Source organism: Parasteatoda tepidariorum, chromosome 6 (genome assembly GCF_043381705.1).
Source record: "Parasteatoda tepidariorum isolate YZ-2023 chromosome 6, CAS_Ptep_4.0, whole genome shotgun sequence".
In the NCBI taxonomy this organism is placed as follows: Eukaryota; Metazoa; Arthropoda; class Arachnida; order Araneae; family Theridiidae; genus Parasteatoda; species Parasteatoda tepidariorum.
Window position 1 is genome coordinate 30,869,603 of NC_092209.1, and position 17,535 is coordinate 30,887,137.

At 27.2% G+C, this 17,535-nt stretch overlaps 1 long non-coding RNA gene across 1 annotated transcript in view; it reads right to left on the reverse strand.

Moving 5' to 3' along the window:
* Positions 1 to 16,249: 16,249 nt before the first annotated feature.
* LOC122269424 (uncharacterized) overlaps positions 16,250 to 17,535 on the reverse strand; it is a 33,136-nt gene continuing 31,850 nt past the window's right edge. The window contains exon 2 of the long non-coding RNA XR_006225179.2: positions 16,250 to 16,915. This is a non-coding gene — a long non-coding RNA (uncharacterized lncRNA). The remainder of the gene's footprint in view (positions 16,916 to 17,535) is intronic.

The window sequence follows — 17,535 nt, forward strand, 5'->3', positions numbered from 1 at the left end:
TCAAAGTACTTAATGTTATTACATGGTACACAGTCTATTTGAATTTCTCAGAAAATAAACAGGAATTCATTGGAACAAGTCATTCCCGACGCATAACATCAAAAAACTTTAAAAAAAAAAAAAAAAAAAAAAAAAGCATTTTCCTGATTTTTACCAAAAGGAGTTAGACCGAAATTATTTCCCGGAAAATGCATTGACTGAACTTAAATTTCAGCAATATTACTATTAGATAAGCAACTTGAGCTACATAACATCCCCACTGTTTTTATACTTTTTCAACTGATAATATATTTTTCTTCATAATCTCTAAGAAAACTCGCTTAAGCGATCGCATTAAAAACGCATTTACGGTACAGCAATAAAAGAAATAATTGAATCTGTTTTTTAAGTGTTCATCATGTAAGATTTCAGCAACTGTCAAATATGATGAATCATGTTTCCACCCACTAAAATACCTTATTCAGTAAATCCTGATGGGCTTTACGAACGCCGGGCAACTTCTTTGGAAAGTTTACGAAACAATAGATTTAAAAAAGAACAGAAGTCTTCCTTGAAATAAGTAAAATACCAAGACACGCTGCATTGGGCAATTTAACAACATTTTTGTTACCTCAGATAGGATTTGTTTTTCTTGGTATGAAACACGTTTTTGTCACGGCACGAACCTGTTGTATTTTTTTTCAAGACATTAAATTACAATGGAGTTACCTTGTAATAAGCTTACGAAAGATGTACAAAAATGATTTAATGCCAGATGGATTATCGCCGATTTAAATGCTGCATGATGTTTTTTTCCACTCTGAATCACAAGGAAAGAAATTTGAAATTTCAAAGAATCGAAAATGAAATTGCCTAGGGTTTGTGACCTTCAACCGCTGATTCATTAGATATTGTAGGTGGTAGTAATTTTGCTGTTTTTTTTTACATTAAAAAAAAAAGAAGTTTTGAAATATGGCTGAAATTAGAGGCTTGCCAGCTTTTTATATAATTAAAAATAAATAAAAAAATTGCTAACATTGAATTTAATTATTCAATTCGTATAAATGCAAATCATTTCCCCATGTAGCCTCCATATTTAGTATTTAATAACAAAACAAAACAAAAACAAAAAAATAATAATTGTTTTTAGCACGGAAAAAAATTTTGCAAAATTACAGCATTGTTCAATTGCTTATTTCTGCTACAAAGTAACAGTAATAATTTGTGGTAATGAAACCAAAAGACGCATCATTTAATTCATTAACTTGGTGATCTTCCCGTTCATATGGTAACGGAATACCGGAAATTCTGGTTTTCAAAATTATATTCCTTATTACTACACATTTAGTGTAAAATACAAAATTGAAATGAAAATTTAACCAGATGAACGGTTTTTATGCCATGCTCTAATGTATCATGATAAAATTATAAAATTTTAAGACATGTTATAAAATCATATTCTATTGTTAATTTTACAAAAAGCTATAGTCCCGCAGTGGACTGATAGTAAAGACACGGTTCCCAGTAGAACACCAAAGTCAAGCATCACTGGCCGCGGTAAGTAAGCGGGTGGGTGACCACTTTGATCAGCCAGGGACCGAGGGTGCTCGGTATCGGTCTTCGTTCCACCGTAAAGTGCTCAACTTCGCTCGCAGGTCATCTTCGCAAAGCAGGAGAGCCATCCCCTCTGCAGAGGATCAAAATTGCGATGGCATGTCTTCGGATCATCCTCAGGGAAGTTTCCCAGACCGTCGCCAATAGCCCACTGCTCTGCTCTAGTGCGAAGTAAATAAAGTATAGTACCTATCTACCAAATATCAATACCAAAGCGCTTCTGTAAAAATTACCGAGCTCTTTAGTGTTCCCATAGAGTCAAAAACACGGCAAATTTTACCGTATTCTGGTAGTTTTGACTCCAATTTTTTTCTAAGTGCAGAATTGAAGGGGATACTTTATAACTTGATATTTTGTAACAAGATTGTGAAAGAGGTATAAAAAATTTTTAATACCAGATGAATTATCGCTGATTGAAAGGGATGAATTATAGTCGAACAAAATACGAAATGCTGCATGATGTTTTACACACTCTGAATTGCTAGGAAAAAAAATGGTAATTTTAGCATAATACCTTAGAGCATAGCATAAAACACATTTAGTCGGAAAAATTTACTTTTTAGGTTTGTATTTTTTTCTAAATGTTTGGATATGAGATCTATAATATTGAAAACCAGAATTTTTAGTAAACCGTTACCATATGAACGGAAAAATTGCCATTTGCAGAAAAATTGCCATAAAAAAAAAAAAACGAAGTTTTGGTAATAGAACCAAAATAACGGAAAAATTGCCATAAAAAAAAAAAAAAAACGAAGTTTTGGTAATAGAACCAAAATACACGGTATTTAAAACATTTGGTTTTAAATACCGTGTATTTTGGTTCTATTACCAAAACTTCGGTTTTTTTTTTTTTTTTTTTTTTTTTTTTTTTTTTTTTTTTTTTTTTTTTTTGTACTGGAAATGCATTTATTATACAGTATAGTAATTTTTTCAGAATTATTCTCTTTTTAGGGAGATAAATAAAGATGAAAACTTGAATATTTTCAAAGGAAAAGAAATTTTTTAAAACATAATTTGTGTGCTTATTGCATTTATTATCTTGCATAATTTTCTTTTCAGTAAAACTATATACCATACTTTTGTCTGCTCACATTCTATTATATCTATTTAACAGCTGTTATAAGGACAGGAAAAGGTATAAAAATCTTTAAAATCTAAATATCTTAGAGGGAAAAAAATTTTTTGTTTCTCTACACATAAATTTGTATGTTTGTTGCATTAATTAACTTTTATAATTGTTTTTGCATCAATACTGTTCTTCGAACTTATTATTATTATTTTTTTTTTGAATAATAAAATAATAATTGTCTTCATGCATTTTCATAAAAGAAAAAAAGAAGTTACTTTATTTTCCTTTCCATAACATGCTGGCTCTTAAAAATTGGTATTGATTCCTAAAAACTAAAAATTTCTGTAGACCTCTGAATGTATAGACAAAAAAAAAAAAAAAAGACAAAAAAAAAACTACTCTGATTTATAAATTTTGCATGCCTCTGTGAGTAATAAAAAAATTAATTGGGGGAAAAAACACCATCAGGTTCATATGTCAATAACCAGACAATTATAAACACAAGCAGTGGAAATCGCCTGTAGACCAAGGGCGAAATTATTTTGTCTAGTCTAGCAACTTGATTGCGTGATCAATTCAAATTAGCGTACGCGAAATACAGCAGCTTGTACGGTCTGTCGCCTTTAAACCTTTGAAAGTATCTGCTAAAGAATGTGAGATAAGTTTTTTTCTTTCACCTCAACGAGTTTGTTGTGTTAAAAATGTAAAGAAAGTATTTCATGTAATTAAAATTTTTCATGTCTTGTTAAATACTTTTACACAAGATTGCTGTGACGAATTCTTTTGACAAAAGACTTTTTCGCTTTTGTAATAAATAAGTTTTTGCTGTTTTAAGTTATCTGAAATATTTAACAAATGACGTTTTTGTTATTTTTTAAAAAATATGAATGTATATTTGTATTTCTGTTTTCGTACTAATAAGTCCGAGAACTTGTATAACAAAATTTCAATCATTAAATTAGTTTTGATATTTCGTATGCTATATAATTTCTTAACAAAATGATCGTGGTATACCTACCAGTCAAACCGAGATAGATTGAGGGATAAAATTAATATATATTAAAATAATTTTTATAAATGCACACCAAATGCAAAAGTTAAGTAATTAATTCTTGTCAAATAATATTTGTTTTCAAAGTCAAAAATTGAATAAGTTTTAACCGAATTTTTCTTACTAAGAAAAGTATATTACGTCTAAATGGAAGAAAAACAAATTTGTCATTAATTATAGTTCTAATTTCAGATATTATTAACATTTTAATGATTTATAATTTCTTTGTTTTAATCTTAGCGACTGGATCTTAAAGTTGAAGGTTAAATGTAAAACTAAAAAGAAAAAATAATGAATTAAAACTGTATCTTCAAAGCAAACTAAAAAGAGGAAATATACACACGGGAAAAAATATTCTTCTAAAATAAAATTATTGTCTAAAATATACGGTATTTAAATTATTCATTTGGTAATTTTTCTTTTCCCATGGTGACTGTTTACCGAAAATTCAAGTTTTTAAAATTATAGTTCATTTAGTAAAAAAATATAAAATTGAAAACTAAATTCAACCAAATAAATGTTTTAATGCCATGCTCTAAAGTATAATGATAAAATTACCAAATTTTACCACACTAACCAAATTTTATTAAATTTTTCAAAACCATATTTTATAGTTAAATTTTACTGAAGTCGTTACCAAAGAGCCCCGGTAAAAATTGCCAATTTGTTAGGTGTTCTCATAGAACCAGAAACACTGTGAATTTAATGATATTCTGGTAGGTTTGACCAAACTTTTTTTCTCAGTGCAGGATGGTCATAGTTAAGGAAGATGAAAGATGGTTGGCCGGTATGACCATAAACGATACCATAATGATATACGACCATAAACCGATACCATAAACGGTGGCTGGCCGATACGAATTCTGGACACGGCTCGTACCGACCACATTGCTGATGTAAAATATCCTAGGTAGTAGACGGATTATAGGTTAGAGTTCCCTTGCCTCCAGGCTAACCGTAGGATGTTTTCATGGTTTTCCCCTCCATGTTACGCAAATGAGGATTAGTTCCATCAAAAAGTCCCTCACGAAGGCAAATTTTTCCCAATTCTTGATTTGGGAGTCTGTATCCTTTGTCCTCTGGATTAGGTTCAAAATTAAAAGGCTATGGAGTTGGACATTAGCTGTCGTAAACCCAGAATTGGGGCGGCTGTTCAACGACGGTTATAAAATAAAATGTTTTCTTTTACAAACTAAATTCCCTAAAATCTAAATAGTAAATTTGGACGAGTTTTGTTCAGTAGTTGTCACGTTATCTGGTTTTGAACTCTCTTACTTTAACTATGGCCGCCCTGTATATACAATTCATAAATTCTCTTTTTGACAAAAAGTGAAAAATGTCGGTAACTAACTTCTCTCATTTCCTCCTTCGAGATACGCCCTGCATTTCTCGTTGTGACAAACAGAATTCTCCTCTTTATTCGATCTAAAAAATGTAGTACTTAAAATAATTATTTCCATAATTGAAAAGCTAATTAGTTGAAATGAAATGGCATTTCGATGCAAAACAAAGTTTACTAAAATAATATTTTCAAAACCCAGTAGCACACAATTGATACCAATTATGCAACTGAACATTATCCTTACGCTTTTATTTTCGGTATTAAGTGCCAACTAAATCGTTTTGGCGCATCTAAATCCTTCACTTCGAAGATATGTAGTACTTAAAATAATTATTTCCACAATTGAAAAGCATAATTTTAGTTGAAATGAAATGGCATTTCGATACAAAACAAAGTTAATTAAAATAATATTTTCTAAAACCAGTAACATTCAATTGATACCAATTATGCAACTGAACATTATCCATACGCTTTTATTTTCGGTATTAAGTGCCAACTAAATCGTTTTGGCGCATCTAAATCCTTCACTTCGAAGATATGTAGTTCTTAAAATAATTATTTCCATAATTGAAAAGCTAATTAGTTGAAATGAAATGGCATTTCGATGCAAAACAAAGTTTGCTAAAATAATATTTTCAAAATCCAGTAGCACTCAATTGATACCAATTATGCAACTGAACATTATCATATGCTTTTATTTTCTGTATTAAGTGCCAACTAAATCGTTTTGGCGCATCTAAACCCTTCACTTCGAAGATTTGTCATGATTACTGATCAAAATAATAAAAGAAAAATTCACAACGTTTGACTCATGCATCAACAGTTTCATAGTAGATATTGACGATTGGCGAACTTTCATCCTCAACCATGCCAAAAAGATAAACTCCATGAAAGAAATTATGTTCGAAGACAATTCTACCAAAGCCATTATCTCCTTGTATACATCTCTATGAAAAGTGCCATGGTTCTTTGAAAATAATTGGCCTGAGAAAAACGATTGGCGCCGGTTCAATGAATCTTTTGGTTAGTGCTTATGACTTTATTGGCGTGAAAGATTGGATGCAAAAGCTGTTACGTCGGAGCTATTGAAGAAGGCATTATGAGCGTCTAATGGCACGAAATATGTGGGAATAAGGACTGCTACCATACTTATATTATGCCTTTCTTTCAAAAAAATGTGATTTTAAGGATGCTGTGGTTCTAAGCAGGAAAATTTTATGGTTTGTCTTACTAGATCCGGAGGACATAAATCTTTCAAAATGAAAAGAAATGGTAGCAGTTTTTTATGGTTTGATTGCTGTAAGTGGTTGTTCGGAAAGCAATATTAGCCATGCGATCATAGTTATTGGGATTTTAGGATGTCAGTAGTAGTATTCTAAATAGAGTAATCTGGAGAAAAGTTCACTTGGTGCTTGGGAAATCGCGCCTATAAGAAGTGTATCAGTGAAGAAAATGTCTGTATTTTCTTTGTACTAAATGATTTGAATTTTGGAATCCAGCATGGATCAGGATTTTTTAGCATGTTTCTAATATCTTTATCTATTTTCAGAATCACACTATAAGTGCTTTCGAATTTTTTTTTTTCTTCGGAAATGGCACTGAAACCGAATATTAAGGCAGTAGGAAATAATTTTGTTCTCCCATAAAATTTCATCCTTCAAACAAATAAAAGTTTAAAAAAAATTCTAAATAGTAGCAATAATGACTAAAACCAACCATTTAGAAAGGAAAATAGCATTGCTACTGCACGGCTTTACAAATTGCAATTGTAAAATGCCGCACCATTTTCGACTGCATTATTTTAATGCATATGTAAGGGTGTGTAACATAAACTCTTGTAAAAACCATATATCAGCATCTTGAACCATAATATGGTGCAAATTTGTTAAATCCTTATTAAGGTGTTAGCATTAATAATTGCTATAGCTTTTTTAAATTGAACCATTTTCTGTTGAGGTTGAGCAATAGAATAGTGTAATCGAGGAGTGCGATAACGTAGCTTAATTTAGCACTATATTAACGTTACAGCAAATTTAAGTAATAAGTAAAATTTCTAACAAAGGACGGTAAAATATATTTTAAAAATAGTTGAAATTATTAAATTTTTAAAAATTTACCTGTTACTAAAAAACTAAGTTGCACATTAAAAATTTATGAAAAAAAATTCCAAAATACTTTTTTACTAAGTTTGTAAATTAATATTCGTTTTGCATGCATACAAATGCAATTATTTTTCTAAGGAAATGACTTAAAATTAAATAGAACCGTCATATGTTTGACAATAATTAATACGAAGACGAGTTTCGTTTTCTTAAGTTATAATATATAATTTATTTATATTTCGTTTCTTTTATTTTTGAATTAATAAAAATTTAATTTTCAAAAAAATATATTTATATAATAAAAAGCATTGTGCAAAATACAATTTGCTTATTATAATAAAATAAATAACACCAATTGGGTTAAAACATTAAAATTTAATACAATTCGCAAATATATTAACAAGAAATATGTTACGAATGCAATTAATTTCTGCTTTTTTTCTTTCGTTAAAAGAGAAAAAAAAATGGCAGTAGTTGCAGGCATTAAAAGTCATATAGAAGACAACAATGCAAGTTGCCATGACCCAGTTCTGCTCCCTACAACTGTGGGAATTTATTTAAATTAACTTCCAACCAATAAATTCCGAATAAATCAAAACAATACTCTGATCTTATTTTAAAAATTAATTATAACAGGTCGAATCAATTTACAAATTCTTTTGTTTTATCCAGCGAAAGTGATTAAAAAATAATTTTTAGGGATCTGAAAAGTTTGCAAAGATTTTTATTAGGCTAATGAAATATTTTCTTGAGGGAAAATTTTTTGTAAGAATCAAAAAAGCTTACAAAGATCGTTGTGAGATAAAGGAAATATTTTCTTGCGGAAAGAATTAATTTTAAGGGATCTATAAAGTTTACAAAGATCATTATAAGACAAATTAGTTACTTTCTAGAAGAAAAAAAATGATTTTTAAGAATCTAAAAAGTTCACAAAGATAGTTATAAGAAAAATGAGTTATTTTCTAGTGGGAAAAAAATAATTTTTAGGGACCTAAAAAGTTTATAAAGAGCGCTATTAGACTGATGAAGTATTTTCTTGAGGAAAAAAATAAATTTTTAAGGATCTAAAAAAATGCAAAGATCGTTATAAGACAAATGAGATATTTTCTTGTGGGAAAAAAAAATAGTTTTTAAGAATCTAAAAAGTTTACAAATATCGTTATAAGACAAATGAGTTATTTTCTGGTCTGAAAAAAAAATCATTTTTGGGGATCTAAAAGGTTTACAAAGATCGCTATTAGACTAATGAAGTATTTTCCTGTGAAAAAAAAATATTTAAAGATCAGAAAAGCTTGCAAAGATCGCTATGAGATAAATTAGATATTTTCTTATGGAAAAAAAATTGATTTTTAGGGATCTAAGAACTTTACTAAGATCGTTTTAAGACAAGTGAGGTATTTCCCTGGGGAAAAGAATTAATTTTAAGCGGTTTGTAAAGTTTAAGATCGCAATAAGGCAAATGATTTATTTTCTAGTAAAAAAAAAAGTAATTTTTAAAAATCTAAAAAGTATACAACGATCATGAGTTGTTTTTTAGTGGGAAAAAAGTAACTTTTTGAGATCTAAAAAGTTTACAAAGATCGTTTTGAGATAAATGAAATATTCTTTTGTGGAAAGAAAAACAAATAGCAAAATTACTCACAGATAGTGAGCTATATAATATTAAATAATTTTAATTTTTAAGAAATTAATTTCCTCTTATACACCTTAATGATACATTTTAGAAGTCAAAACTCCCAACATATTTTGAAAGGGACAATAGAAGAAAGATTATGATTAAAATTTCAAAATAGTGCTATTTGTATACATTACTGTTAACAACGGAGTTAGCATATATTGTTAAGTATTGAATTTTAATAACATCACTTAAATTTCCTTCAATCTTAATTTTGCTCTAAATTAAACTATATTACCGTACTACCTAAACTTCGTTACGTGGTATATACTATGTTTCAACTCTATGATTATATGTTACAATAACTCAACTTGTTACAATTGGTTCAACTTAAACTGAAACATGGTTCAATTTAACGACTTTTTAAGGTTGAAGCTAATTTTCACCTTGAACCATAATAAGATTCAAGGTATGATGGTTGAACGTTGTACCGATTTTCTGAGTGCGTACAAAACTTGCGCTTACTATATTAAAAGGAATTTAAAAATTCTTGAAATACTGATTTTAGAATAACATTGAACTGTATAAATATTGTTTTCATTAAAAAAACAAAAAGAAATAAACATGTTTACAGATATTTTTAGATAAACATGCAAATAAAATTTTTACACTGTACTTCAATGTTTTCATTTTTTAACTTATAACGCTTAACATTTATTATAATTAAAAATACTGTTCTTGAAAGGAAGTCCAGAAATGCTGTCATCGAAAGGAAAATTTTAAACTTTTATAGTTAGTACAACCGAAATTTATAGTTAGTGCAACCTAAGCTTGACTGAAAGTTCTGTCATCGGAAGAAAAAACTTTAAAATTCTTCCTCTAAATATAGCAATCAGATCCTAAGTATGGCAAAAAATGCTGTAATCGGAAGGAAATTTTTAAACTTTAATAGTTATCTTCCTTTAAGTATAGTAAGTACAACCTAAACTTGAATGAAAGTTCTGTCATCGGAAGAAAAAACTTTAAAATTCTTCCTCTGAGTATAGCAATAAGATCCTAAGTATGGCAAAAAATGCTGTAATCGGAAGGAAATTTTTAAACTTTAATAGTTATCTTCCTCTAAGTATAGTAAGTACAACCTAAGCTTGACTGAAAGTTCTATCATCGGAAGAAAAAACTCAAACTTTAAAATTCTTCCTCTGAGTACAGCAATAAGATGCCAGGTATGACAAAAAATGCTGTCATCGAAGGAAAAATTTAAACTTTAATAGTTATCTTTCTCTAAGTATAGTAAGTACAATCTAAGCGTGACTGAAAGTTCTGTCATCGAAAGAAAACACTCAAACTTTAAACTTCTTCTTTTAAGTATAGCAATAAGATCACAGGTATGGAAGATAGTGCTTTCATCAAAAGGAAAATTTAAAACTTTAATAGTTATCTTCCTCTAAGTTTAGTTAGTACAACCTAAGCGTGACTGAAAATACTGTCATTAAAAGACAAAGTTCTAGCTTTAATAGTGATCTTTCTCAAATTATAATTATTAAAATTTATGCATAACTAAAAATGCTATCATTGAAAGAAAAAACTAATTTTAAATGGTTTGATTATAATCTTTCAAAACAACTTAAATTCTTAATGTATAGAATTTTCTATGACTGCTGAACTGAATTTTTTTTTTAATAAAATTAATTTAACTATATTCACATTTTCTTTCCTCCACCCCTACACAAACCAAGATAATATTTTCATTTTTGAGGGTTTAGCAATCCTTGAACTATGTTTCGTTATTTTTTATGTACATTTCGTTACGAAATCGCATGATTGATGACGAAACATGATAGATTAAGTTCTCATTTCCTGACTCATTTCAGTGTATTCTGGGAGTTCTCCAACATTTTTCAGATGATTTTAAACCCGTTTGAACTTTCTGGTGGGATGATGCAGGGGCTAGTGCCACTAACTTACTAGATAAGTTTCCTGAGTTCGAATCTTGCGATGCCTTTAAGCTCATTTAAACATACTCCTTTTACTTCAATTGGTATTACCTAATCAATTGTGTTGCCATTAAATCTCATGATTTTGATGAAATTTGTATCATCAAAATAATTAAGTCCTTAATTTGGTGAAACGTCTATATTTCAGGGTTCGTGATTTTTTGATTTAAATTGGATTTTTTTGGTTTAAATTAGATTTTTTTTTTATTCAAATACACTGTAAGAACTTTGATTTATGACTAAAAAAACTTTATAAATGTTTAACAAAATTAAATTAATATTAAAAGTGTATCATAAGAATATTTTAGAAGCTCTAACTACCGAAAACAATTCTCTATTATAATACATAGCTTTGAATGCATATCAGCCATTTTGAAACAAATGCATGAATGAAATTTAAAGACTAGATGAAATAGAGAATTTAAGGAATACTTTACCTATTAAAGCAAAGTTTCAATTACCAAACCATAATTTTAATTTAAAATTGTGAAATTGAAATTTAAAGACTAGATGAAATAGAGAATTTAAGGAATACTTTACCTATTAAAGCAAAGTTTCAATTACCAAACCATAATTTTAATTTAAAATTGTGATTTCATTTTCTTTCTCTTGATTTTTAAAAGGACACTATAAATGTAACAGATTGTATTTATAAATGTAGTCCTTTCTCAAAAAATATATATATATATTTAATCTATATATTTTTATATTAAAATATTCATTTTTAATCCTATATCATAATAGATAAATGAAGCTAAATAAAATTTTTAAAAAAATCTATGTATTCATTGAAATTGTTTTTCGCAAAATTTCTTTATAGAAAATCTGATAATGTCAAAGATACTGTAAACATATTATGAGAAAAAAAAATACTTAATTGTTTACTTTAATCTGTACTTTCAATCTCAAGAATCAAAAGATTTTTCAAAATGTAATTTCAAATGTGTTGGAACACATACCAAGAAAGAAAGTAATTTCGTCAACTAAAATCAATTAATGCAGCAATAATAAATTTTAAAATTAATGCAGCAATTTATTTAAAATAAATTTTAAAACTAAGAAAAGAAATCATAAAAGTATCAATAATTTAAAACACTGCTTTTTAACTCTTTAAATCAATTTAGATATAAAAAAATCAGTTGATTTTTTTAAAAAAATCATTTGATTTAAATCATGATTTAAATCGACAAACCCTGCTGCATTCCTAGAAAATTGTTTCGTCAAAAACGAAGGAAATCAATATAAATTTTGGAAATCCAATTTCTACTGAGTGGTATACACGATTTGTCTGTAAAATATTCATAACTGAATCTCTTGTATACATAAACGGATATTCATATTTATTATTATTTTACTTTAATGAAAGAAAGATATTAATGTTGGATTAAATTATACACGATAAAAATTTGATTCTTAAATAGCTGATTCGATGTTACACTTTTGTTTACAAAATTGATGTTCTATTCGATCTTTTTTATCCATAATCTTCTCGAAATCGAAGATTTATTTAGGATTAATAGAACTTTATTGATGCTATCATATCTTCTTATTTGTTTTCTTAATAATAGCACCACAGAATAACATCGATTATTCTTCTGTGTTTCTAGTAACCATAGAGATAATATGAAAAATTCAGGCTGCCATTAACAAACTCGAAATAAAAAATTAATTGCATTTAATAGCTGTAAATATATTTGATTATTCTATAGCACAGAAATAATTCAGTAAATTAATAACTCGTTGAAGAATAATGAATTATTTACCTGAATCTATTAATAGGTTTGCATAACAGTTTACGCATTCATTAAATTGTACCTTTTATTTTAAAATCATCTGTTTTTTTAAATTTTGTGTTTCGTTCGAAATTGATGCTACTTTTTTCCAGTTAAAGTTATTTGGATATTCTTTAACCAACTTGGTGATTCAAAAAAAAAAAAATAAATAAATAAATAAAAATAAAAATAAACATGCATTTTCAAGTACTTTTTAATTTTGTAAAATTATGTTTTAATGTTTTGCAAAACTCATTTTTTATTATCTTCAAACGAGTAATAAATGTTAAAAAGAATAAAGGGAAAAAAAAATACCTGGGTGCTTTAATAATGCTTTCTGTGATTTTATCGTAAGAAATTTTATTATAAAGTTATAAATTCAACCAAAATCCTTAATCACAAACATATGAATATATTTTAAGATGTAGAAAAACTTTACCATTTAGATTTCTATACAGGTAGCAATAGTTTATTTTCTGAGAAATCATATTTTATTAACGTATAACTAGAACTTATTTTGAACTTAAATTTCTTTAAATTTTTTTATCAAAATGATATATGACTGATTTGCAAGTTTCTGGTTAGTTATAAAAATTTTTATGAGGATTTTGCCAAATACTCCAATAAATTCCTCAGCAAGATAAGTCTTGAATGTTAACCAGAACGCATAATTTACATTACACACATAAAATTCTGTAATTTTATTAAAGGCTGTTTTATTTCCTCAGTAGATATTACAGTTAAAAGAATTTTATCTAAATTTCGTTTGAACCATTAATCTTTATTTTTTGATGATACACAATAGTTTTAAAATAAACTCTTTTAAATTTTCTAAAATCCAAAAAACGTTTTTTTTTTTTTTTTTTTTAATGTTTGGTTTACATTTTATATCGCAACAAGTATTTCAAATATTTTAGCATCTATGAAAGAAATTTCAATATTCAGTATTAAATTTTATAGTACCCGTTAATAAAAATAGATCAATTTTAAAAAAAACTGTACTTTGTAGATCTAATATTTTTTATTTCATTGGATTATTTTTTATTTTAACTTAATCCATTATTTTCTGTTCTAATTAATTAAAAAGAAACATGCATAGGAAACGTGTTTTATATACACTGTAAAGAATCCCGGATCAAATTATGGTAAAGAATACCGACACTTTGGATTCTGGTACTTTTTGCCATAAAATCTATTTTTTCTGTAAAATTTTACGAAGCAAAAAATCTGAAACCATAATTTTTACTGCAGAATTTATTTTAAAATCACAGAATCATTATAAATAAATAAATATTTCTGTAAAAATTACAATGTAAAATTTTACTTTAAAAATGGACTTACGCTAAAATGAATTTTACGGATGATGCACCCAGGGTGCCAGTAATTTTTACCATAAATTGTTCCTTAATTTTTTACATTGTACCTTACACTGATTACATTTTATTTGTTTTGTATTACTAATTTTGTGTTCTGTTCACATAGCTTTTTTTTTTCCAGCTACGCATTTCATATTGTCATTTTATAAACGGGTATAATTATCTAGTGTCTAAGTTCTCCTGCCTTCCTATTGCTGATGACATACACATATAAAATTCCTCTTCACTCCGAATTGGAGCAGAGGGCTTCTACCATAGCTTTCCATCTGTGGCCAGATATTTTGCCTCTCTCCATGTCTTTCCTATTGTTTTCAATGCTTACAATCGCCCTGTGCCAAGTATTTTTAAGTCTTCCTCTCTTTCTATTGTCCTGAGGGCTCCAATCAAAAACATGTTTAACTTTAAATTCTTGAGGTTTACGTGGAACATGACCAATCCATCTCCATTTACGTTTTTTTGATTTCCGGATCAATTGGATCAAAGGATTTCTACGTTGCAAATTTTATGGAACCACTTGATACATAAGATTCTTCTTAAACAGTTGTTATTAAATACTTGAACCTAAGGTTGATTATCATAATTTTAATATTTTTTCTTAATATTTTACTGAATTGATTATAAATTTTTTTTTTTTTTGGAAACTTCAGCTTTCTTTTTATCTTTTTTCCTCACATAATTTTCTGAAAATAGATTTTTTGGTAATGCTTTGTTTTCTTTTCCTCTTTAAGTATGCCATTATTTGTTAACTCCCTGAAGCAAGAGAAATTTCAGTTCTTTTCCTGGGTATCCTACAAAACTTAATTTTTAACAAGTTTCACAGAATATGTTATTCTGAAAACTATGAAAAAAAGCTACTAGTTTTAAAACTAACTAGTCATAATGCTTTTTGAATAACTTTTCAGAACAATGTTCTTTGTTTATTAGGTCTAACTAGAAATATTGAGGATAAATTAATATCAGTGATACTTTTAGTATTTCATAATTTCAGAGATGTGATCATAATAAAGTGATCTAATATACATTAACACCCATTTAAAATTCAAAATATTATTTTTATTTCTCTTCCAGGGAAGAAAGGAGCAAATTTCTTTCAGACAAATCTTAACCACGTTTTATTATTATTAACTTATTCGTTAAATAGTTAAAGTTGTTAAGTTAGTCAAATATAGACCTTTTTTTACTGTGTTAAATAATTCTTAAACTAATCATTTTTATTTATTTATTATTTTTTGATAAAACTGCAAAGAGAGTATTGGATTTCAGAGAAACTCTTAGTTTTATCACTTTTCCTGAAAGTTACAGGCATATTTTTATTTTGGTTAACAGTTTTTTTAATAACTTTGTTGTGCCGGAATTGTAATTAATGTTTTTTCCTTTTAAATATGCCATTATTCTAAACTTTTCCTAAATATCTAGACATTGTAAACTTTATTAAAATGCGTGATTTAAGCTCTGATTATTTTCTTGTGATAAGTTCTTTTACACGTTATCAAAATTTGCTGATCATTTTCGTGTGATAAGTTCTTTTACATCTTATCAAAATTTGTTAATTATTTTTCTGTGATAAGTTCTTTTACATCATATCAAAATTTGCTGATTAAATTCTTGTGATAATGTTTTTACATCTTATAGAAATTTGCTGATTACTTTCTTATGATAAGTTCTTTTACATCTTACCGAAATTTGCTGATTATTTTTTGTGAAAAGCTTTCTTTTGCGTCCTATCAAAATTAGCTGATAGTTTTCTTGCGATAAGTTTTTTTACACTTTATCAAAATTTTCTGATTATTTTCTTGAGATTAGTTCTTTTATATCTTTTCAAAATTTGCGTTAGTTGGATTTGATCATTTGAACATGAAATATTATGAAATATTTTTTTCAATTGATTATTTCCTTAACATATTTGCAGTTTAATTTATAAAACATTAGGAGTGTCAATTCATCGGATTGAGAATTTCAATCGATCAATTGATTTAAATTAATATATCATCTATTTATATCAAAAATCAAAGTTATTTTATCAAATGTACGTTTACAGCTCGTTTGGTGAACAAAAGGTAATTCTTACTATAAATTCTTTTAAATTTTTATATTTTGAAAAATGTATATTTTTCTAGAACATAAGAAAAACAGACGAGAAAAAAAAACTAAACCCAAATTCTTAACCTCTTATTCATTCTATACGTAAAAATTAAGACTGACGAGTACCCACTTGGGGTATACTTGTGTTGTATAAGTAATAAACTAGCAGTTTCAAGAATAACGTTGTCATACAAGGATTTAAGTAATTCTAATCTAAGAATAGACTACAACAAAAAGTAGAGACAAAAAACAGTTTCAGAATCCGAATGGTGGATATTTATTTATTAATTACATGTGAAAGTAACAATATATATCTTATACAGTTTTATAATACAGTAAAATACATACAAGAAATTTTACGAATGATATAATAACATTAAAATTGCAATTAATATTTTTATTCCAAATTTATTGAAAATTAAAAATACAATATTTTAAAAATTTATAACAATAATAACATTTGTTTGATGTCATTATAACGCAAAACAATAAAATTTTCCGAAAGGAACTATTTATTTAATTAGTTATAACGATTCTCGCAGATTGCGACCAGTATTCTAACACAAACAATTTTACTCTACACGTAAAAATTGCAAAATATATTTTATTTTATAACCGTCGTTGTACAGCCGACCCAATTTTAGAGTTTTGACTAACTACCAATATTTAACTTCAGAAAAAGGACAGAAAAAAAGTTTTCACATTAGAATATTAAAATATAGATAATAATAATGTTTATATAGTGCTTATGATATGTGTTTAATGTTTATCAACTATATGGATGAAATAAAAGTAAGCAACATTTTTTGCGGCAAGTAAAAAAATCTGTTCGTTCTAGATGAAATCTTCACCATTAAACTATTCCTCATTTAAAGAAATCGTTCCAGCTCCTAGTCCAAAGAAAATTTCAAAAACATTTCTGAAAAGTGAAAAATATGATGCTTAAATACAATGAAAAACCACAAAATAATATACGCAATCAGTAAAAAAAAAAAAAGTCATTTTCATAACTGTTGGTAATGTTTATTTATAGATTGACGATTGAAATTTTTCTAATGGTGAAGTATAAATTTGCTATATTTTGAACAAATTTTGCGACGTAAATGAACTACAACAACAACAACAACTTGAACAAATTTTGTTACATTTTGTACAAATTTTGTTATATTTCGTGCAAATTTTGTTATATTTTGTACAAATTGTGTTACATTTTGCACAAATTTAGTATTGTGACACATTCAAACGTGATGTGATCTAAATTTGAGGAAATAATCGGGGTGAAATGTGTATTGAAGTCAAATTTCAACATAAAATTACTTAAATTTTTGACCAACAGTGAGGCATGATATGTTGCGTTCGTAATTTGATTAAATTATCATTTAAAAGTCTATAAGCGAACAAAAATATGGAACATAATATGGTTCAAACTTAAATCTTTATTCTCGAGTATGGTTTCAGTGAATATAATTAATATTATATTTAAATATACTATAGTTAACTTTTAAAACTGATCCACTTTTTTTGTACTCTCTGAGCTCA